The 26,398-nt window shown below is 35.4% G+C and overlaps 1 long non-coding RNA gene across 1 annotated transcript in view; it reads right to left on the reverse strand.

The window, feature by feature from the left end:
• Positions 1-2,245: 2,245 nt before the first annotated feature.
• LOC147835721 (uncharacterized) overlaps positions 2,246-26,398 on the reverse strand; it is a 57,146-nt gene continuing 32,993 nt past the window's right edge. Inside the window, exon 4 of the long non-coding RNA XR_015498214.1 lies at positions 2,246-2,930. This is a non-coding gene — a long non-coding RNA (uncharacterized LOC147835721). The remainder of the gene's footprint in view (positions 2,931-26,398) is intronic.

Consider the following 26,398-nt stretch of genomic DNA (forward strand, 5'->3'; position numbering starts at 1 on the left):
TTTTTAAAACCATTTCAAGGGCAAAATTATTCGCCCCTTTAAGCAACTTTTGTTTCCGATAGTCTACAGAACAAACCATCATTACACACTAACTTGCCTAATTACCCTAACCTGCCTAGTTAACTTAATTAACCTAGTTAAGCCTAAAAATGTCACTTTAAGCTGCATTTACTGTCATCATGGCAAAATAAATCAGTTATTAGAAATGAGTTATTAAAACTATAATGTTTATAAATGTTTTGAAAAAGTATTCTCTCCGTTAAACAGAAATTGGGGAAAAAAAATAAACAGGGGGGCTAATAATTCTGACTTCAACTGTATATTATCAGCAACTTGTAATTTAACAGAATACCAGTAAAAATATAACTGCTACGAAATACACAAATCCCATGTGAAATGGTAAAAAAAAGCCTCTGTTTAGATAATCTCCACAGTTTAAGTTGGGGGAAAGTGTGATCTCCAAATGGATTCAGCAAGGAGAGAGAAAATGACCTGGGTTTGGTGGAGAGGAACTAATCTGTGCAGGTCTGACACAGGACAGCAGAGGCCTCTTACAGTTATTATGATGTGTCGCCTCACGTTAGAGGAGAACAGGCCATGATGGTCTGCCGGTGTGGGGAAATACTGGAGGTCAGGAGAGGGTATGAGGGAACGTGCAGTCTGACCAATGGGACACCGAGACGAGCTGTAATGCAGGAACTGAGCTTTTTATAGCAAGATCAGACTTGTTTATACCACAGCTGGCAGACTGTGATGTTTTCCTTTTTTTAATGCTGAATAATAATAATAAAAATACCAACAACAACAATTATTACAGAATCATGCATTTTTTAAATAAAGTTTATATTTATTAAGTATATATATATATATATATATATATATATATATATATATATATATATATATACTGTATATAGGGGAGCGCGGGGCACAAATTAACGTGGGTTAAAATGTAACATGGAGTTTTAAGGTGTCAAGATTTTCACCACAGCGTCGGCAGACGTCTTCCTGCCAATTATTGAAAAAGTTTATCGAAATTTGGATGAGTAACACAGGAAAAAACATTTTTGCAGCATGAATGTTTTTTTTTTTATGGTCAATATTTTTTTTTATTTAAAAAAAAATCTGAAAGTATGTAAGTAAAATATTATGTAGTTGTGAGTACCGTATTTTAGGCTAAAAGATCATTATAAAAGATGTAAAAAACACAGTGACGGCTAGCCAGTTTTGAGGAAAACACAACACAGAGTTAGTTGTAACGAGGTGTTTCAAATTAGCCACGTACTGTTGGACACAAACTAAATTAACAAAACTAACAAAATGATTTTTGAATTTGGAGTGTAATGTTGGAAACTTTTTAAATAAAATTGTTTTTTAATAGATTTTTTTTTTTATAAAAACAAATAATTTTATTGCTAATAATGCAAATAAATGCATTGTATAATAATGTATAATAATGCAAAAAAAGCCAAATGTAGTCATCCAACAGGCAAATAAATGAACCTGCTGTGCTATGTAGAATAAAAAAAATGAGTTAAGTACTTAGAAAATATAGCTACTAATTAAATTAAACTGGATTTAAATTAATTGTGTAAAATCTGATGTTATAAGCATGTGTTACCACTAATCCTCTGTATGTTACAACTTGCCCCGCAGGTGGGGTAAATAGTAAGATTTTTACTTTTGGCAATACTGCACAGAAACCATAGGTCCGGCGATCATACTTTCAGTTCTCATTTGTAGGAGACGCTTGTGTGTTGATGGTGTGTGTATATATATATATATATATATATATATATATATATATATATATATATATATATATATATATATATATATATATATATATATATATATATATATATATATATATATAGATAGATAGATATAGCTTAATGGGGCTAATAGAATTGACATTAAAATGGTTTAAAAGTTGAAATAAAACAATAAGAAAAAAATAACATATTTTATAAAATATATCCTATAATAAGAAATAATATTATATGAAATATTATACTTTAAAATTCCTTGCTCTGTTAAATGTAATTTGGGAAATATGTATTTATTTATTTATTTATTTTTATTTTTGGTTTATTTGTATTGACTTTGGAAAGTTATTTTTTTTACAATAAACTTAGCAGACTTTTATCCCAATCACACCATACTGTAATACATCACACAAATGTGGCATTAATATAGGGGAATTAATAATAATTCATGATTAACAATAATAATAATAATTCCACAATTTATAAACATTTTTATTTACATTTTTAATATAAGCTTTTTGTTTGCATTATCCATTGATATTCTCCATGAAGTGATTATGAGCCCATGTTGTTTTTGTTTTGTTTTTTTCTCCACTCTACGCTTGCCGAGCACTTCCATCACTGTCTCCCAGCTTGTCTGTTTGCTTTGTCAGGCGGCAGCAGCGTTACAGTGGCACTGTCTAACAGACAACTCAGATAAGCTCTCATGGTCAACACCCGCAATCCATTCTTCAGACACTTGATTTAAGACACTTGATTTGAGGAACTCAGCAAAACATAAACACAGTCTCACTCTCGCCGTCCCTCACTTTCCGTGACACCCATCCATATCACTCTGCCACGCGCATTTTGGCATACGGAGCCAAAACGTCAAAAGCGAGGATGTCACATTTTGACAGAAACAAGCCTGGACACAATACCCTGCGCAAGCACAATCATCTAATGCTGCGAGGCGCGCTTTTACGGCCTGCTTAAGTGAAGTCTCTGTGGAGGCAGGGATGAGGATGTGATCTAACAGAGAGCAGGACCAATAGCTGGGCAGCTGGGGCGAGGAAGGGCCGGTCTAAGCGCTGTCACAGGCCGTTTGTTGACCTTTGAGTGAATGCTGCTCACAAGAGCCCAAATGACAGCGTGAGTGCAGATTTGAGCAAGTGGGTGGATCTAGTACAAAAAAATGCAAGTTAGTCACTGAATTTGTCACTTTTTTTATTATTAAAGTATTCATTATTATTTTTAAAATAAATAAGAGGCCAATTGAAAAAAGTAGCAGCTTCTCTGGATTTATAAGTTACAGTTATAGTGTTTGAGAAAAAATTAAGTTTTTGTCATATTCTCAGTGGGCGAATCAACCCATATACTGGTTAATATCAAAAAGGTCCATTAAACATGTAAATTCTAAAAAAAAAAGTTGGTTGTTTTACCCCAACTTTAGGGAAAATATGGACAAACCCAGAACTTGAATTTTTAAAAGTATTTATATTTATTATAAATAAATGTAATATTATTATTATTGTTTATTTTTTGTTTATTTATATTTGTTAATTATATTTATAAAAATAAATATAGTTTGCTTTCACCAGCGTTGATTCTGTTGCACATAGAGAAAAACAAATTTGCGCATACAACAGACACTGAAGCCTACCACTCTTGGGATTAATACACCTGTAGAAAATTAATTGTATCTCAGAGCATACTGAGGTACATATGATTTTTACCGGGGCATATTTTGGTTTTTCCATCTTTTGTACCGTCTCCCTGTGCCGCCCCCAGCCCTTATTGCCCATGCCTAAATCCTCCACTGCATATTCTGTACTATTGATGACATTTTTGATTGTACATTTTGTTATTTAGAACTAAATTTGCAAGTGCACTGTAAATGAACAATTACAGGAAGTACAGCACAGTTGTAATTGTTCATTTACAGTTACAATTTTGCCAGTATTACTCTAAAAATTGCCTGTATTACTGTAAAAAATGTCAATAAAAACTACAGCACAATTTTAAATGTTAATTTATAGTGCTCTTGTAAATTTGACAGTATTACTGGCAATCTTAATTGCCAGTGACTCTGTAAACTAAAGCAATTTTTTACAGCGCAGCCCAAGGAACTTTAAAAAACATAAAAGAAAAGTAAAAGAAAAAGGAAATCGAACATCATACACATTTTAGCAGTCAGTCAGTCAAATTAAAGCTGACAGCCTACAGTTAAAGCATATCTTGTCCATTTCATTTCAAATCCATTGTCCTGTTGTATAGAGCCGGAAATGTTAGAATTGTGTCGATGTCCATAATATTTATAGACCTAAATGTATGTATTGTTTGTACAGAGCTTTTTAAATTTATATATATATATATATATATATATATATATATATATATATATATATATATATATATATATATATATTACAGATGTAATTTGAATGATTTAACCAAACTTCTCTCTGGGTCACAATATTTGGTTCATAGTCCAGTCATTTCTATTCTCTCTTTCCTGACATAGTTCACTCAACTGCCATACACTATTAAGGATTAGTGAATGAGTAAACAATTGAGCGGATTTGGCCACAGCTACAGTGTCGAATATTCCAGAGTGATTACCATCCTCTTAAACTGTGTCACATCAGTTCAGCCATTGTGTGTACAGGTGTCTCGTGGGATTCCCCTTGTGCAGGGTGTGAAGGTGTGAGTGTTTAAGCAGTCACAGAGCGGGACAGTGTGGCCTATTTGCTGCTCAGTCTCCCACTGAACTCCCAGAGAAAGAGAGAGAGAGAGAGAGAAAGAGGAGAGGAAAGATGCTCTGACATTATTGAGTATAACCCTGCCTCTACCTCCTCCCAAAAATGATGATTGATTACCCCATTACAGCCCTGCATTACCCCTACAACTAAAGCCTCTTCTCGTTCATGTTCAGTGCTGCACTACAGCGCAGTGAAGAGCAGTGGAGGAGCCAGAGGTCAACCTGGACCACTGCATGTCCAAAGCCAACGGAATGGTTGTTTTTATTTGTTATGAAAAACAATTTGACTGATATCTGCACTTTTTTCAGTTTTGAAAGATTCAGTTGATGTTTAAATAGTTTAAAGGCTACTAACATGTACAGAGAATATTCATTTTTAGTTTTTTTTTAATTCAACATGTGGTCTCAGGTTATAGTAAGTGGTCTTATATACTAGGTACTTCTATAAAAAAAGTACAATGTGTAATGCTTACTCTGTTTATAACATGTTGCACAATACTTATGGAGGGATATGGTAAGGTTAGTGGCAGGTTTGGGTAGGTTTAAGCATGGGTTATGGTGTAAGGGATAGTCAACAGTGTAATTATAAATGTAATTACAGTATTTACAGATGTAATTACATAGATCTTTTTTTTTTAAATATTAGTTCAATGTAAAAACATGTATGTACACAGTTGCACGTGTATTGTACCAAATTATTCATTTAAATGTAAGTACATAGTAATTAAGGCCACTTAATATATCAGAAATGTTGCTTTATGTCACAATCACCAGCGATCCAGCCTTTGCAGATTGCTGGTAAACACACAGTCTGCTAATGAACTACATTATGAACTCTATGGATCCTGGCTTAGATCCTGTCTGATTGCAAACACAGCTGAAGCCGCTCATGAACTGATTACATGGACTATAAAAACAGCACAAACACACACATTGTTGCTGAGTCTTGTTGAACACTTTTGTAAACATTACAAATCGTTTTCCTTGCCTTGTCTCGCTGTGTTTTTGACTCCCGCCTGTACTGACTTTCGCCTGCGTATTTGACATCATCTCTGGATTTGCCTGCATACACCTGTTTGCCCCTATGTTGACCATTGCTTGCCTGACCGTTGTCAATAAACCTGCGTTTAGATCTGCACTCCCTTTGTCCAGCATCATATAGTTATACAGTTGAAACCTGAAGTTTACATACACTCTAAAAAAAGGAACATAACTATTTTTTTAAATGTCTGATTGTAAATCATACAAAACGTTTAATATTTTAGGTTCGTTATGATTACCTAAATGATTCACATTTGCTTTTTTTTTTTAAGAATTTTTTTATTTATTTCTAGACAGTCAAAAGTTGACATACATTTCCTTGTTTTGTTTTTTTAGCTTTGCTTTTAAACTGTATAACTTTGGTCAAATGTTTTGGGTATCATTTCACAAGCCTCTCACAATAGTTTGAAGGAAAGTTGCCCATTCCTCCTGACAGAATTGGTGTAACTGAGTCAGATTTGTTTGTCTTGCCCCCACAAGCTTTTTCAACTCTGCCCACAATTTTTTTTTTATAGGATTGAGAACAGGATTGAGCATTATTTTATTATTTCAAGTAATACGTAAATAACATGCATATCAATTGTAGTTAAATATAATAAATATCACTCACAAAAAAGCGTTTTACATTTGGCTGTGGCTCAAGCCTATGTGAGGTCTAAATGGACAAGTGTTGGGATATCTAGCCTAATATTGCAAGTTCAATAAAAAGGTCAGAAGAGGGTTTTCTTCAATGCCTAAAATATAAGTAATTTAGATACACATGAATAATTTGATAAACAGAGCTCTAGGTCACAATACAACAATGCAATACATTCAGTAGAGTCTGTATTTCCTTGACTCTAGTATTTTTACACGACTGATATTAAAAGGTGAATAGTTATGGTGGAATTTGTCAATCATTCTGCAGTCTTCTGGCAGTCACACCTAGACACTTCCTCTTTCTGCAAATTCTCTGTGCCCATAAGCTGACATTGTTATCAGATATGGCATGTTCTGCAACATTCTGTGCAACACCTTTAAACACATCTTATTGTATAAGAAAGCTAAATGAAAAATTAAAGTAATTGTCATATATATCTTCCTTTCTATCCAGCGGAATGAAACTTCTACTTCAGCAAAAATGCTTCATTAGTATGCAAACAGTATCACAATCAAAAGAAGTTTGGTTAATATATCACTAGGCAAAACAAATTTCTAATAAAGAGTAAAAGAGACAACTGCAAAATCCATTCCTTTTTCTAAACACCAGTCACGTGTTTACATTAAATTAACATATCTAAATCTGTTTACTTAACAGTCATTACTCAGTTGACTGTTTAAAGTGTCACATTTAGTGTCAGGAAGTGTTCCTAAAACTTTTTCTCAATTTGCTCCTCTGTTTATAATATTAAACAAATGCAAAATCACTACCCCCCTCTCTTTCATACTGTTAAACATCCGTCTCCTACAGATCTCTAAGCTCTTTTCTGAGGATGCTGATTCCTCCTGTTTCCCTCCCTCGTCTGTGTGCGGGTCCCCGGGGCCCGGCTGGAAAGTGCACGTAGAGACGGATGGTGCTCCTGCTTGGCCTGGTAAAGATGGGAGGTGTGGCCCCCACAGTGGAGACACATGCACTGAGCTGCTCACAAGGGAGCACAGCCGGGCCCCTACACCTGCACCAGCATCCATCTCTGTAACCCACTGAGATTAATGGAGAGGAAGCCCTCTGAAAACACACTGCAGTCACAATTTACAGGGCACGAGCAAAAGGTGCTTTACAGTGTGAATCACTTTTTAAAGACAAACTCACTCAGGTGTCCTTTGTTATAACCTTTAATGTTTGATATAGTGCTCGAATACTCATTCACAGCAAGAATTAGTGTCCACACCAATGTAACACTAAGGTTGAGTTTTTTGCAGTATAAGTGTCAATTTACATCATTTGTTAGTTGAGAATTTTTTTTTTTTTGGGGTACGTTTCTGAAAACCATCGTTAACCATCTAAGATCTCAAGTTCCATTGTTACAAACATAGTTCGTTGATTTGCCATTTCCCAAATCCATCAATCCAACGAACATTTGCAAACTGCGTCGCAAACTTATATGCTTGCAACTACACCTCCGAAGCTGTAGTAAGAAACATAGTTCCTGGCTGTGTTTTATTCCCAGTTATCCCCCTATGCCCTATTCATGTAGAACCCTCTAACATTTAAACTTGGATTCATTTTTTCTTTTTAAAAGCATAAAAGTCATCTTTCTAAGGTGTAATTTGCTTTCAAATTATTTTTACAGTTCAGTTTTAGCAATCTTCATGTTTACAATTGCGCTCCCTTCGCAGTGCACTTTGAAAACACTGATGTCATTTTGAACACAGCCTTGGCTCATGACGAAAGCTATAGGTGACCTATTATTTAAAAGCCGAATTTGTTATTTTTGTAAGAGATTTTATGTTAATTTAGAATAGAATATGCAATGTTCTCAATAATATTTGCAAAGGAAACACAGGCCCTATATCTGCCATTTACATAGATTTAAATTAATATGCAAAACAAGTATGTACTGTAGTTTTTACCAAAACTAATATAGGTTTTTTTTTAATGGATGTGCGTGTAAAACAATACAATTTGCACAAAGAAATTATGGGGTTCTTCTCTAAAGAAGTTGTTACCACTACGTTTAGAGCATCATTATTATATGGGCGTTTTATGTTATAACTTACATGGTTCAAACAACAGAGCTGCGACTGAGTAACTAAGGGTTTTGGGAAACACTCGTTACTACATGGTTCTTTTACCAAACGATGCATCGTACAATGATAGTTCAGCCTTGAGTTACGTCGTTGTTTGGGAAACGCACCCCTGAACAGCACAGTAAGTAATTTTCGCAGCTAGGGGGCGCATATACACAACAAACAAAGGCGTAGTCGAGGGGTCCATTCTTCTTACCTCACTTAAATGATCTAAGATGATTTGACAGATCCTGGATCATTTAATCTTGACAACTGATCTCTGGCTAATTTGCTTCAAACAGGTCACTTAATCAGATTAAAATGTCTGGATGAACTGATTTGAGATCCCTGAGTGTTGTGAAGGACTGATCTATCGATCCTCGAAATTATGATCAGCAATGCAATGATAGGCTGACAGCACAACAGCGTAATGACATCATCTGAATTTCCTAGTGTATATAAACATTGAATGCAAATGATTAAATACTAAAAACTATAGAGGACACAAGAGCAAAGGAGAGAACATTTAGTTGATTTAGTTTACTAACTGAGAGTGAGAGAAAAAAAAAAAAAACATGGGCAAAACAAAAATGATCCTTTTCTCCTCATTATACATTTGGGTCTTATGAAGCAGGATGACCGGTCTGTGCATAAAACTAAACATTGTTCAGGCCTGTAGCCAGCATGGTGAAAGGGGTGGTTCTTTTTAATACTGAATTTAGGTTACATTTTAAGAACTATTTCTAAATCAGATTGTCAGCTGGTCATCATAACCACACTTTTTGATGTAGCAAAAATATTTCCTTAATATTTAGAATAAAGAAATACGACAAATATTTATTTTAAAAAAACAAATTACATCATAATATCAATAGAAACAAAAGATTTAAATTAAAAACTATAACATATTTTAATTTATTAGGCAAACTGGCCCGGACATATTACTTTCCTCAGGCAGAATTTGGCCACTTAAATAATAAAAAAATAAAACAACAATATTAATAATAATAATAATAATAATAATAATAATAATAATAATAATAATAATAATAATAATAACAAAATAATAATAGTAATATAGAGCTTCACAACTTTTCTAGTCTTTTTTCATGGATACCAACAATTGTTAAAATTTGATTCAAATGGGTTTAATATAGGCGCTTTTGGTGTTTCACACTTTTTTATTGGCCATGGTTTCTTTCAAGAATAAGTTCAAGTTCAATTTATTTATATAGCACGTTTCCAAATAGCTACAAGGCCGCACAAAGTGCTTTACAGACAAAATACAAGCAATCAGTACGAACATAAAACAGCAATAGGCAGATGATGTAAAAGAGAGCATAAATTATGTAAAACAGATTATACAAAACAGTTTTGTATGCCTAAAACAAGAAAGTACTTGACCCTTAAATAGTTCTGTCTAGTTTAAAGATGCTACCACAGTTGACCACACTAAAGATTAAGAACGAGATAGACGAGTCTTTAGTTTAGACTTAAAATTTGCATCCTTCTGAGGTGGGCCTGTGGGAATTTTAATAAAAACTAAGGTCCATAGGAAAATAAGGTCCAAGATTTTGAATTAAAGTTACTTATTAAATGTTTTCTCTATTTAAAAACAATGCTGTAACGAAAGAAGACCTCTCTTATGTCAGATGTTTTCCAGCACAGTTGAATATGTTGGGATAATAAAATGGTTATTTTTACTATTTATGATGGCCAGTGGTGGAATGAGTACTGAAAAATCAGACTTAATTAGAAGTACCAGTACTTGCCTAAAAATGTAGTGCAAGTAGAGTAAAAATATCTGTTGTAAATATTACTCAAAGTATGAGTAAAAAGTAAACCCTTAAAAAGTACTCAAGAGTTGTCAGTATTAAGCTGTAAAAAGCTGATCCATTTACATGTAATTTGTGGATGTGTGTAAACGTAACATTCTGTAGTGCATTTAGTTATTGCCCAGCAGACACACAACGTCATAAGATGTTAATATTAGGTTAGGTCGTGACGTCAGATGATCAAAATTCAATGTCTAGCCAGTGTCTAAGGACAACGTTATTTGGATGTCCAACAATGACGTCAAATGATGTTGATATTTAGGTTGTGCCGGAAAGGGACCAAAATCCAACAGAGCCATCATCTTAAGCCAACATCATATTGATGTCAAACACTATTCCTCAGGTATGGCAACCAAAATTGATAGTGGTAACGTCCACACAACATCAAGCTGCAACATCATTAGACGTTAATATTTGGTTAATTTTAGGTTGGACGTTGGGCATGGGGCATACATTTTCAAACAAAATGTAAAGTCCCCACAATTTTGGGGTACAATGTCAATCCGATGTCATGTTAGCGTCCTGTGCCTGCTGGGTGTTTAAGGCCATTTTGGTCATCATAAAGTAAACATCCGTTATCTTCTCATCAGTGACATGCATCTAAACATTCTCTGGGTCAATGCGTGTAAAGATTTTGGACATTTTAAATTTTTCCAAATAGTTTGCTGCACTCTCAGAAATAAAGGCACGTGAGCTGTCACTGGGGTGGTACCTTTTCAAAAGGTACAAATTTGTACCTAAAGGGTCCATATTAAGATCTCAAGGGTACAAATTAGTACCTAAAAAGTACAAAAGTGATTCCTCTTAAAATATTTAGGTACTAATATATACTTTTGGGGTACCAATATGCCCTATAAGTTATATGCCTTATAAAGACCCTATAAGTACAAATATGTACCTTTTGAAAAGGTACCACCCCAGGGACAGCAGGCGTCCCTTTATTTCTGAGAGTGTGCAAATACATACCGCCCATGTCTTGAGGTAGTTCATTATGATGCGATTTACCTTCTATGTGCGATTTGATTGGACAGGAATCACAGGACTGATTTTTCTAATCCCCATGGTCAAGATAAATTAAGTAGTGACTGTAGGTTGAAGGAAAGTAGTGGAGTAAAAAGTACCGATACAGCACTAAAAAAGTACTCAATGGAAAGTAAAAGTACACATTTATAAAACTACATAGTAAATAACAATTTCTGAGAAAAACTACTCAATTACAGTAGTTTGAGTATTTGTAATGTGTTACTTTACACAACTGATGATGGCATAGCAGTCAAAATAGGACAAATGAGCTAAAAGTTTTGGATGTTTGTTAGTGACAAATTGCAAAGCAACTATCCTTTGGCTTCCCCCTCCCTCCCCCTCCAGGCTACAGGACAGTTCTTAACAACACCATTACCTTTAACCCACAGCTTCAGCAAACAGTTCAGAGCAGGGTAAAGTATACCTCTTAGTATTAAAAAGGATGTAAACCTATCCATTTAGATTTTTAACTCATTAGCCTTTAACATTTGATATGAAACCTGAATTAGTATTTCCGAATGTGTAATCTGTCCAGAAAAGTCTTCTTCGCTTCACCTTCTGCACGAGGTCTGTGATAGAAAAGCCAGTTTTGGACCTTTATTTTATCAAAATGATGTGATCTTTGGATTGCCCTTTGTCTTGGAGGAAAAATGAATTCTCATTTGCATTAGCGCGTCTAAATGTCAAGCTCAGATATTTTGTTAGACATTAGTGAAGCTGGCAGCCACAGGAGCAGGATAATTGCACACAGCCTTCTGCAGGGATTTACATAATTTCAGACAGCAATTAAAGAATCCTTGGGAATTTTATTCCTGGCCTGCGTCTCAGTCTCCGTGTCTCTCTATTTCTTTCTCTCTCTCTCTCTCCCTCTCTCTGATCTCCCGCCCCCAGCACCTACACCAGTACAAAAGGAGCATTCGTTTACATTAAGCTCCATGCTCCGTGCTGTTCATTTGCATGAAATTAAAGGTTTTCATGATCTTGAACAGCAGGGTAACATTTAAAATGCTGTTTTAAAGCTTTCACCTTGGAATAATAAAATGCCTCTCGCTCTCCATTCTCCCTCCCTCTTCGTCTCGGGCTGAAGGGAACTGCTTGTTTCCTCCACGCGGTAACCTTTCACACTTCACAATAGTCATTTGCAATATTGCACTTTGAATTAGGAGTGAGAAAACTTTCATTTACATGCACACACTTGCAAGACCAAATGTGAAATAGTCTTTATCTCGTGTCACCCTCAATATTGTGTTTAAGTATTAGCAGTGAATAACAATTCACAGACCTGCATTCGCCATTACCGTTTCTTTGTAAAGGACGGTTTAAAAGAAACTGGCCCTGCATTTGATAATGTGTATGTCTTTGCTGTTGTTATAAGTAAAATGCAACACAAGGTTTAAAATGCAGTATTGCAGTATCGTAAAAAGTACTTCAATGACATGCTGCATATTCTGAAAGTGTGCAAACAGGAGAGTGGGAGATTTTAAAGAAAGAAAAAATGACAACAATTGTTGTGGCGTGAGTTTGAGATTGTAAAATTGATAGAAGAATCTACAAATTATCCATTGGTTAAATTTTAGTTATTGACGTTAAATGTTTTAATAGACAGAAAGATATGCTTAAAGTCAGGCTACTATTCACACTATGTGACGAGAAATAATTCAGTGAATTGGAATTCTGTTTATCCATCATCCCTCTGTCTCACTCATGCTCCATCCATACATCCATCAGTTCATCACTTGTACATCATCCATCCATTCATCACTCTTACATCATCCCTTCATCCACCCATTAAGTTTACTTTATCCATCAATCAATCACTCTATCATCTTCCATCATCCATTCATCATTCCACTGCTTCACCAATCCGTTCATTCACATATCTATCGACTCACTGCTTCATTCATTCATTCATTAATTCATCCATCCATCTATCCCTCTTACAATACATCAATCATCCATATACGCACTGTATCATTCATCTATCTATCCATTACTTTTACATCAAACATCCCTCCATCAATCATCCATCCATCCATCCATCCATCCATCCATCCATCCATCCATCCACTGTCTTATTCATCAATCCATTCATCACTCTTACATCAACACTCATTAATCACTCTATCACCCATCCATCACTGCATTATCCATCACTCTTACATCAACCATTCATCATTTACTCTATCATCCATCAATCACTATATCATCCATCCATCCATCCAACATTTTTTACATAATGTACATTATCTATCTATCTATCTATCTATCTATCTATCTATCTATCTATCTATCTATCTATCTATCTATCTATCTATCTATCTATCTATCTATCTATCTATCTGTCTGTCTGTCTGTCTGTCTGTCTGTCTGTCTGTCTGTCTGTCTGTCTGTCTGTCTGTCTGTCTGTCTGTCTGTCTGTCTGTCTATCTATCTATCTGTCTGTCTCTCTATCAATCTATCCATCAAAATTGATAAATGTATTCCATAAAATTTCTGTTTTTAAAATGGGTATTTATAATTCTACATACTTGGTATATTCAAATGTACAAATAACACATTTTCGAGGCAAGACAGAGTCTACGTTTTTCATTCAGCATGCACAGCTCTATGTAACAAAAATCATATTTTAGACCACAACATTCTTCCAGTCCATGCACTTGTCACAGCTGAAGCGCTGAATAAATTTGTCTGAAACCGTCCACAATTCAGCGAATAAGCCCAGCTGAATATTTATACAGCAAAGACCTTGTGTGTAAATAACAGGGCTGAGGTGTCAAAAAAGCAGGCACACATTTTGAATAGATAATGTTATAATATTATAATCTCAGCGACCCTACTGGCACAGATAAAAACATCAGGGAGAGATGTGTTCTGGTGTGAAGATACTGCCTGCCTAACTAATGCTCTCCAGAGCAGTGCTTTAATTAAGTCCCTATAGGTTCCAGTCGAGCTGATTAAAATAAGCACTTGTGGAGGCTTTCCTCACACAAAGCCTTCTTCCATGAACTGTTTTCTGCCCCCTTTTCTCAGGACCAAGGGTTAAGAAGTACCGCTGTTGGGGAGACATTGAAAAATCACACTAAGGTTTTCCACGGAGGGCCAAGGCAGCGCTGCTCCTTTGAATATAATCACATTTAAAAGTACTTTGGATATCCTGCTTCTTATTGGACACCCAGGGAAATTACTGCTTACCAGTGATATGGGATTGGTCGTTTTGCGAAAACCCAACGGACTTAAATTACAACACTGCTGCTTGTGCAATTGCCCGGCTATTGTTGGTGTGAAAAAAGATGACACATTTGTTAAGCTCCATTGAGCAGAGGGATTACTTATATGGAAGCTTTCTTTGAAAAGGAGATTCCAGCACACACACTTTACATACGCATTTCCACGCTTCCTTAAGGCATCACAGGGCTTTTTTTTCCCCCCTTTTTGCGCATGAGCTTCGCCTGCAAAATAAATTGTGACAGTAACTCAATATGAAGTGAAATAGCTGAGAAAGCCCTGAGTTCACTTGCGCTGACAGTGCTGTTTAATTCCATCTCGTGCCGGCCCTGACATTTCTGCTGCCACTAAATATTAAACATGTATACCCCTTTCATTTGCATCCGGTAATGAGTATGAAGACAGCACCCAACTGGTCAAGCCTATGCTATCACACTGGCTCATATCGAGTCACGTGCCGCAGAGATAGAGGGAAAGCGAGCGAGGAGACACAGATTTTTCTCCATGACCTCTGGGTTGACATTTTGCCTGCTTTTGCACACATGTCTCCCCTAAAGCTTGAAGATGCACACCGCTCGGTGTCCAAAAGCCCTTTCCCTGGTGTTTTGGAACAGCGGTATATATGCCAGGAGAGGCAGAGTTAAACGCATTTGCTCCAAATGCCAGCCGATCTTGATAATGCTATATATATTCATGATCTGGCAGCCACGAAAGAGCAGAAGCCAAAATACGCTTAGTAATTCCTCGTGTTTGCGTCAGATCTGAGGCTATCAATCTGCAGATAAACTTTCATGTATTAGAGGATATGTGAAGGAGCATTTGAGGTCATGGCTGAAATGGTTTGGCATTAATGCTGGTTAGTTATGAAAATGATCAAATATGTATGATATCATGTGTGACTTGGAAATGATGTTTAAAATGGCGAACAATGGAAATTCTGCTGTACAGGAAGGCTGACAATAAATAAATACATTTTAAAAACTATCTCTCTCTCTGTATGTATATATATATATATATATATATATATACACACACACACACACACACACACACACACACACAAACACACACACACACACACATATATACATATATATATATATATATATATATATATATATATATATATATATATATATATACACACACACACACACACACACACACACACACACACACACACATATACATATATATATATATATATATATATATATATATATATATATATATATATATATATATATATATATATACAAACACACACACACACACACACATACAGTATATATATATATATATATATATATATATATATATATATATATATATATATATATATATATATATATATATATATATATATATATACACTGTAAAAAATAATACTCTACATATACAACTGATAAATGATAAATTTGAGGTAACAGATTACAAGCAATATTTAAAAATTCAATTCAATTCAATTCAATTCAATTCAGCTTTATTTGTATAGCGCTTTTACAATGTAGATTGTGTCAAAGCAGCTTCACATAAATGGTCATAGTAACTGGAACAGTGTGGTTCAGTAACTGGAACAGTGTGGTTCAGTTTTTAGTGTTTAAGTTCAGTTCAGTTTAGCTCAGTTCAGTGTGATTTAATCATTACTGAGAGTTCAAACACTGAAGAGCCAATTCATCGATGCGTAGCTCTACCAATCCTGAACCATGCGAGGCAGTGGCGACAGCGGAGAGGGAAAAAAAACTTCACCTGATGGGAGTGAAGAAAAAAAACCTTGAGAGAACCAGACTCAGTTGGGCACGACCATTTTAATTTCTCCGCTGGCCAAAAGTCTAGTGCAGAACTTCATTCGTCGTGGTTTAGGCTGGAAGATGGCCTCAGCGAAGACTCGTCTGTCCCTGGAGCGTCGCTGGAATCAGACTCATGTTCTCCACTCCCCACGACCATCAGAGCAGCAGCAGCTCAGGATATGGCCTGGTCCCGGATATGGAATCCTTGGGATCATCACGTCGCTGGTCTTGGATCCAATCAGTGACTCCGCATAATCTGAGGACCTCGGGATGAGTATCCCCAGGTGAAAATAGAGAATAAAGAAAATAATTAGCGTAGCTGCTGTTCATAGTGTATATAATCAAGATGTAGGAGCCAGTGTGGAACCCGCTAGGTGATGCATTGAGTGTATGCTTTACTAAACAGATAGGTCTTTAATCTAGTTTTGAACTGGGAGAGTGTGTCTGAGCCTCGGACGTTATCAGGAAGGCTATTCCAGAGTGTAGGAGCCATGAAAGAGAAGGCTCGACCTCCTTTACTTGATTTTGCTATTCTAGGTACTACCAGAAGCCCTGAATTTTGAGATCTTAAAGAGCGAGTTGGTTTGTAGCGAGACAGAAGGTTGGTTAGATAAACAGGAGCTAGATTATTTAGAGCTTTATAGGTGAGAAGTAATATTTTAAATTCAATACGAAACTTAACAGGCAGCCAGTGTAAGGAGGATAAAATTGGGCTGATATGATCATATTTTCTAGACCTGGTCAGAACTCTGGCTGCTGCATTTTGTACTAATTGAAGTTTGTTAATAGAGGATGCTGGGCAGCCAGCAAATAGAGCATTACAGTAATCCAGTCTCGAAGTCATAAAAGCATGGACTAGCTTTTCTGCATCTGAGATGGATAGCATATTTTGTAATTTAGCGATATTTCTCAGATGAAAGAAGGCAGTTTTAGTGACATGGGATATATGGTTTTTAAAAGTTAGATTGCTGTCAAATATGACACCCAGATCTTTTATATTAGAGCTAAAGCTAACTTTGTATCCTTCTAATTGTAAATTGAGTTGCGAGATCTGCTGTGTGCAAGATTTAGGCCCAATAAGTAATAATTCTGTTTTGTCTGAGTTTAAGAGAAGAAAATTGTTGGTCATCCAGTCTTTGATGTCTTTGAAACACTCAGTTAGTTTAGAAAGTTCAGACGTCTCGTCAGGTTTAGTTGAAATATATAATTGAGTATCATCTGCATAGCAGTGAAAGCTGATCCCATGTCTTCTAATAATGTCTCCCAGAGGTAGCATATAAATTGTAAACAGTAAAGGGCCTAAAACTGATCCTTGAGGCACCCCATACTTTACTGGGCAGATTTGTGAAGGCTGTCCATTAAGATTCACAAACTGGTAGCGGTCAGTTAAGTATGACTTAAACCATTGTAGAGCCTGTCCCTGGACACCTGTAGACTTTAAGCGATTTATGAGGATATTGTGGTCTATGGTATCAAATGCCGCACTAAGATCGAGTAAAACTAATAGCGAGACGCACCCTCGGTCAGCAGCTAAGAGTAAATCGTTGGTTATTTTCACTAAGGCGGTTTCTGTACTGTGGTGAGCCCTGAAACCTGACTGAAACACTTCAAAAATATTGTTCGTCTGCAGAAAAGAGCATAATTGAGTGGAAACAACTTTTTCTAGTATTTTAGACATAAATGGAAGATTTGAAAGATTTGAAATTCAACATATTTGCATTGAGTAACAATGAATTGAATTAGCTTATTTAAAATTAATCATTTAAAATGAGTAGCCACAAACAGTACTTAAAGAAATTAGCAAATTTTAAACTAAATTATGAATCTAATTGAACAGAAAAACCAACACAATGTTAATGAAAACTACTCAATGTTTTTATTTTGATTTACTGTAACATAAAATGTGTGGAGCCTGTTCATCAGATCTAAAAAATAACACTGCATAGTGCATATCAATGCAATAAAATTAAGGTAACATATTACAAGCAATGTTAATAATTAAATTCAACAAGTATGGATTGAGTAAAAATGTATTAAATTCAGCTCAAATTAGTGGAGACTGTTCAGCAGTGTTGAGCTCCAAAAAAAATTAACAAGCTCATAATAGACAATACATCAAATTATAAACACAATAAAAAAAAGTGTACATTCAAACATACTAATAATTACTAATAATATTAACAAGGACTTTTATTATGTTTTTAAGAGCATATATATAAATATATATATATATATATATATATATATATATATATATATATATATATATATATATATATATATATATATATATAAATATACACACACACACACACACACACACACACACACACACACCGAAGAAACAATAAATTTTGACATCCCTAATATATATATTCCCTAATATATGGGAGGGAGGAGAGTGCGGGTACTTACAACACTCCAGCCGCCAACTACTTAAAAATGCATAAACTGTGCACAATTTCCGAATAATGCGCAGGAGTGGTCGGTGACTCTGGTCTAATTTTAACAGGAGTGGGCGGTCTCACAATATCGCTCCCGAGCGAGCAAGCAGAGCGTGGTTGGCGTGTGTGTGTGTGTATGCGTGTGTTTGTGTTTGGTGTTGTCTATGTTTGTGAATGTGTGTGAATGAGAGACAGTGTGGTGCTGTGTGTCCATGTATGTGTGTGTGTTTATACAGACAATTTGTTATAGCCACCCCCCAAAATATAACACTATGTATGGAAAGCATCGTCGATGTTGAATTGAACTGAATCGATGGCATGATAATCGTAACCGAACCGTGAGACCAGTGTAGGTTCACATCTCTAAAATATGCACGCACGCACGCACGCACGCACACACACACACACACACACATGCGCGCACACACACAGATGATTTTGCTCACATTTTAAGATCATAAAACCAAACAATGTGATTTCCCAGTATTTCACAAAAATGAAAGTAAAGCAAACACTACTATATTACTATGGTACATTATGTTGTCCAACAGCTGCAATATTTGTCAAACAAATCTGCTTGTCACTCATGTGGGCAGAGTAACACAAGGGTGAAGAGGCTGAACAATTGTGCTGATATTACTTTCTCACGGCTATCAGCCAATGAGATTCGAGAACCAGACAGAACTGTTGTACAAACATATATGGCCCGTTTCCACTGTCAGTTTGGTACACTTTTATAGCCGTTTCCACTGTCAAAAGGTACCCAACCGAACTGTACTGTACCATGTTTTAGGTACCCTTTAAGTACCCTTTGCAAAGTGAACCTAGCACAACAAAAGGATACCAAAAGGCGTAGCTAGACGCGCATATAAATGCTATTGGTTTACAGAGATATATCACTCGCTTGTGCAACAAGCCAGAATGAAAACAAAGATGCGGCCATGTTTTAAATACACAACCGAGACATAACACTGTAATAATATATCATACATATAACATTGAGCCATGGTCGAACCTAGCTTAAACAAACCTTGTAGTCGTCTTGATGAACAGCCACAAAAAGCCAAGAAGAGCAGAATATACCCTGTGCCCCGTAGTTTTTTTACAAGGTCATCTGAAGCGCAAATACTTTTGCTTTCTTGCGTGAGCTTGCTGCACGTCTATATTTGAAATAACAAACTTCTTGAGCTAATAATAATATTGAGAGTGTGATTATTGAAGTGCTTCTGACATCTGATCCTTTCAGAAACGAACAAACGCATGAGTAAAGCACGACAAAAAGTAAAAGCTGGAAAAAGCAAACAAGCAAATGATTCTTTCAGCAACTTAAAACTTGAACAAACTGCCATGTTTAACTATTATCACTGTAATTTGGACTATTATGAACTGGGAATGACGGAATGACTTTCTAACAGGAGGTTACATGTGCTGATGTAGATTAAATATACAGATGAGAGGTTTGCTCTGACTGTGAGCACCATATTGCGTTGTTTTTGAACCCAAATAAGGACTATATGTATGTTATGTGTAGCTTTTTTTGTAACTGGTAACATATCAGAGACTGTAAGGGTCTGTATGTGTTCATTTATGTTGCATTTATTTATTTTATATAATTGCACGTTACAGTAGGCTATTTCGCACTATTATTGATTTTTTCAAGACACTAGTATTCAGCTTAAAGTGACATTTAAAGGCTTAACTAGATTCATTAGGTTAACTAGGCAGGTTAGGGTAATTAGGCAAGTTATTGTATAATGATAGTTTGTTCTGTAGACTATCAAAAAAATATATAGATTAAAGGGGCTAATAAATTTGAAAATTTAAATTTTTTTTTTAAAATTTAAAAAAAATTAAAAACAGCTTTTATTCTAACCAAAATAAAACAAATAAGACTTTATCCAGAAGGAAAATATTATCAGACATACTGTGAAAAATCCCTTGCTCTGTTAAACATCATTTGAGAAATATTTAAAAAAGAAAAAGAAAATTCAAAGGGGGCTAATAATTATTACTTCAACTGTAGATGACAAGGACAATTACAGCATGACTTAAAAAATGATAAAAAGCAGCTTAAATGAACACCCATTTTTCACAATCAAATTTAACAAATTTTATCTTTGTCTGCAGTGAGCTAAAACAATATAATTTGTTTACTTTCTCTATGTTTCATGTGAAACACACACACACACACACACACACACACACACACACACACACACACACACACACACACACACTCAAAGCACATGTCTACAAGCAAGACGAAAGAAAAGGAAAAGATAAAAAAGCCCAAAAAATCATGCCATTTTCTCTTCTCTTTGACAAAATCTCCAGACAGCACAGGAATATAATGACTTTCAAAAGGAATCATCTGTCTCGGAGCTCTGTGAAGAAACTTTACAAATTAATTTCACTTGTGAGGCACTTGGCAGGATGTTTCTTTTCTTTTTTTTATATGCTTAACTCAGAACGCAGCATTGTGCGTATCATTCTCCCTCACCGACGCTGGATGTCGAGAGATTTTGAAGACCTTTCAGAAGAATTGTATCGCTTTAATAAAATGAATCAGATGTGTCAGGTTATCAAACTATGATCAAATGCAGAGCTGACTGTTGAAAAGACGCAGGAGCACTTCAAAGCAATGGGATACCACAAAAAAAATATAATAAAAAAAATGTAGGGGGAGAAATAGGGGATATTGAAAAGTGTCTCTGATTTTGTTCAGGTGTGGGGTATTTCTTGTAATTCTATGTAGTCCACATTGTTTGGTACATTACATGCAAATAGTAGCATCAAATCCTGTCCACTTCCCAAGAGAGTGATGATTCGTCCTGAAGTTGGCTGATGTTTGCATGTCATGTTTGCGTCAAGTGTGCTTATTGCCTTGAGTCGGAACAACAGGATGTCGCTTAGGTACTTAGTCACAGGTTCACTTTTCGCTGCCTCAGATTCTCTGTCACATACGGTCGCCTGTCATTTTGTAAGAGGTAAGCATCGAAGTAGCCTTGCAACAAAACTATCATAACACTGTCATCATAATGCTTAGCGAGGGACTATTTTCTTTGCCATTTCTTTCTTGAATACTTTTCTGTACAGTAGTTGTGACTTCAAAGGCACATTAAAATCTTTTACATTTTTTATTACAAAAAAACAAAACAAAAAAACACAAAGTTTCCATCAAAAACAGATCTAATAGAAAATTGTTAGCATTTGGATAACTGGCAGGTTAAAGCAGCGGTCACACTGCACTTTTTACCCCATAGACTTCCATTAATACAGCTGCAAATGTGGCAGACCAGAAAAGCAAGCTTGAGCGTTAAGTTTCACAGTTTGCTGAGTTTGAAAGTTCAAGCTTGGTGATCTCTGACCTGCGAAATCGCATCACGTAAGACCAAACCATGATCACAACATGACCTCTCTATACAGAAATTTAAAATATGGACCAATCGCTCTTTTTTCATGTCTAATCATCTTGTTTAATCCCTCCCCTTTTTGCAGTGCAGTACATAAGAATATTGCTTATATATGTGACTGCGGCATAAGTGTTAGCGAAACAATGAAGAACTTCAAAAGTCATCTTAGCTTGCTCCACCTGGTTTGAAACACAAATTGTTGCTATAACTTTCACTTCACACCACTGTTTAAAGTTTAAAAAAGAGATTTAAGAAAAAGTATTTTATTTTTCTTTAGAAGTAGTATGTTTTTGATGAATGAAACACAATGTAAGCAGACAGGCTGTTAGCCTAAAAATGCTACTCTAACTCAGGGGTCACCTATCTCGTTCCTGGAGGTTTAGCTCAAGGAGTTTAGCTCCATCTTGCCATAACACACTTGCCTGGGTGTTTCAAGTATACTAGTAAGACCTTGATTAGCTTGTTCAGGTGTGTTTGATTAGGGTTGGAGTTAAATTCTGCAGTACACCGGACCTCCAGGAACAAGTTTGGTGATCCGTGCTCTAACTAAAACATTTATTTAAACTGCACTCCACCCTTTTCTATATATATATATATTTCTGTAGCTTTTAGTTTGTCAATTTCAAACACAAATGTTATAACGAGATTACATTAAAATCAAAAAATCGTTGCACTATTTTGCTGTTTTGTTTGTTTGGAAAAAAAACATGCATTCATTTTTTCTTTGGTTTACTCCCTAATTAGTATATCAGTATTGCTGATTAAATTTATTTATTTTTGAATTTATATTTACTTTCAAAAATTACAAATAACCTGCTTTCACATCCATCAATTTGATCACTTATTTGATCCAAAATACAGTAAAAACTGTGACGTTGTGAAATGTGTTCTATTTTACGATTTAAAACATAGGCGGTGAGGTGGAGCTACGAAGGCAAATATCAAAGCAACTTAGGCTCTCATAACACCTCAACCGCCCTGATGCTGTAATTAGTGCAAAAGGAGGCCCCAAAAAGTACTGAGGACATAATAAAGAGCATTAAGACACTTTTCAAAAGGCCAACATGTGTTTAAGATATTTTTTTTTTTATTGGTCACATAAAATATTCTAATTTTGTGGAATACTGGATTTGGGCTTTTTATTAAATCTTTAATCCACAGTCATTGAAATGGAAACAAAGACTTGAGATATATCACTTTGAGTTTAGTGAACTAATATACAAGTTTCACTTTTTGAAACTAATTATTGAAATAAATGGACTTTCCCTCGATATTCCCATTTTCTGGCACAGTCCTGTATTCATGTGATGGCTGAAACTCAAAGCTAAAAGTGCTAGCTTGAAAATGCTAACACTTTCATAACTCTGAATAATAGTACTAAAAAACAATATATGCCACAAAAAAACACATTTTTTGTTCTACATCTGGTATGACATACACTCTCAGAAATAAAGATACAAAATCTGTCACTAGGGTGGTAGCTACCTTTTCAAAAGATACTTTTTTGATCGTAACAGGTCCTTAAAGGTACATATTAATACTTAAAAAGTACAAATACCTCATATTACTTTAAAGATATAAAAGTGAACCTTAAAGATACCTTTTGAAAAGCTACCACCCTAGTGACAGAACTTGTACCTTTATTTCTGAAAGTGTACCAATAATTTCTGTAGCTTTTACCAATTTCAAGCACAATGTTGACTATTTATTTCGTCTCCTCAGTGAACAGCGCTTGACTTCCATATATCAGCCTCATTTCTCTTCCATATTTTTTCTTGTCTAAAGCCTGGCAATAGTCCTCTATTATTTTAATACGCACTTGGTTTTAATACATTATTGATCTTTAGGTTGAACTAAAGGGCACTGCATTAGGGCCACGATTCTGAGGCTTTCTGCCGCATGACATTCATGTACTTGTGAAAAATTATACCAATTATGAAATCAACCAGCAGCTGCCTCAAAAAGCAATCAATTGTCACATCGAAAAGCATTTTGTTCCATTGCTATCAATAGCTTTTTGGTTACACAGAGGGTGTGAGAGTGGGGGTGTGAGGTGTTTAACGACCTACGAACGCTCGTTTTTCTTTGGCTTTCTTCTTCTGGTGGCTTTTGTCTTTTTCTTTAATTTATTTATTTGGTGGTGAGGTGGGGGGTGTTCATTTTTTTGAGAACAATAGGATTTGTATGTTTCCTAAGCAAAACATATGGAGGCATGGCGCATTGTGTCCTATTGATCTCCTCAGTGTTTTTAGCCATTTTCTTCCTTCATGTCTCATATCTATGATGGCAATTAAGGGAATGCAGGAGAGGTGTGTTTGTCACTCCTGGGGAGCCTGTCTCACCACGACACATGGACAATTAGCCTGAACGTCGCTGCTGTTGCAAATGAAACATGGGGCGATTCCTTTGAAAACAAGAAACTGCGGTTGCTCCTTCTTGTGGAAATAACTGAATATGTACCATTGCTGAAAAGTTCAGCTATGATTTTTTTTAATGTTTCTAAAAGAAGTCATTCACAATATAATCAATCTTACATGTGTTTGTATAAAAGAGTAATATTGTGGAATACTGTTAATATTGAAAATATTGGTTGGTTCATCCCAAAATGGAAATTATCTTGTTATTTAAGAGAATTAAGACACTTTAGATAAATGCTGAGAGATACATGTCCCTCCACTGAAAGTGAGCTTATTTAATGAATGAAGCACATCAAATAATCTTTTTTTTACTATATATTATCATCTGATTTAAATAATTCAATGGTATTGGTGATTCATACTCTATGATTGCTTAACAATATAAAACAATGACAAACATATCTCAAACATATCTACATATGCGCATACCATTGATTAGGCAGACTTTGTCATAAATAACTTATTCCTAATAGTTATATTATTTTGTCTTTGGCATGATTACAGTACAGAATATTTTACCAGTTGCCAGTTACCAATGAAAATTTCACAGGACTTGTCATTTTGTATTTAACTACATAGTTGTTTAGTAATAACAACACTTATTGGCCATTATATTAGGTACACCTTACTAGTACCGGCCTAGACCCCCTTTTGCCTTCAGAACAGCTTTAATCCTTTGTGGCATAGATTCAACAAGATACTGGAAATATTCCTCACATATTCCAGTTCCACCACATTCCAAAGGTGCTCTATTGGATTGTGCTCTGGTGACTTTGGAGGCCATTTGAGTACAGTGAACTTATAGTCAAGTTCAAGAAACCAGTCTGAGATTATTCGCTCTATTTATATTATCCTGCTGGAATGATGGATCCATGCTTTCATGTTGTTGACAGCAAATTCTGACCCTACTATCTGATTGTTGTAGCAGAAATCAACCCATCAGAGCAGGCAACATTTTTCCAATCTTCTATTGTCCAATTTTGGTGAGACTGTGAATTGTAGCCTCAGTTTCCTGTTCTTAGCTGACAGGAGTGGCACCCAGTGTGGTCTTCTGCCATCCACCTCATAATTCGGCGTGTTGTGAATTCAGAGATGCTCTTCTTCATACCTCGGTTGTAACGAGTGGTTAACTGAGTTACTGTTGCCTTTCTATCAGCTGGAACCAGTCTGGCCATTTTCCTCTAACCTCTGGCCTCAACAAGTCATTTGCACCCACAGAACTGCCGCTCACTGGATATTTTCTCTTTTTCTCTGTAAACCCTAGAGATGGTTGTGCTTGAAAATCCCAGCATATCAGCAGTTTCTGAAATACTCAGACCAGCCCGTCTGGCACCAACAACCATGCCACAATCAAAGTCACTTAAATCACCTTTCTTCCCCATTCTGATGCTCAGTTTGAACTGCAGCAGATCGTCTTGATGTCTATATACCTAAATGCTTTGAGTTGTTGCCTTGTGATCGGTTGATTAGAAACAAGCAGTAAGACAGGTGTACCTAATAAAGTGGCCGGTGAGTGTTTACATATATATATATATATATATATATATATATATATATATATATATATATATATATATATATATATATACATACATACATACATACATACATACATATATATATATATATATATATATATATATATATATATATATATATTTTTTTTTTTTTTTTTTTTTTTGTTTTTCTAAATTTTCATTGGTGAAGTATTATTTGTTATGCAAATTTACAAACATTCTTTATATACTTTTGGAGATATTGCCAATAAAGAAATATATAATGCTATTTTTTTTAAACTCAAATCCAAACGCTCTTCTTCTTTCTAAACCTCAGTGATTGTCATCATCAACATCTCATTCCTCTACATCTCTCCGTCTGTTCGTTGGTCAGTGGCTTTTGAAAGCATTACTCTGACTCACTCTTGTACCCTTTTGCTTGACTTCACCTGCAACATCTGTAAGTGAGTGAGACTCAGCGCAGGAAGCCTCCCGTGTG

This window comes from Danio rerio, chromosome 8 (genome assembly GCF_052040795.2).
Source record: "Danio rerio strain M-AB ecotype USA chromosome 8, GRCz13ab, whole genome shotgun sequence".
Taxonomy (NCBI): Eukaryota; Metazoa; Chordata; class Actinopteri; order Cypriniformes; family Danionidae; genus Danio; species Danio rerio.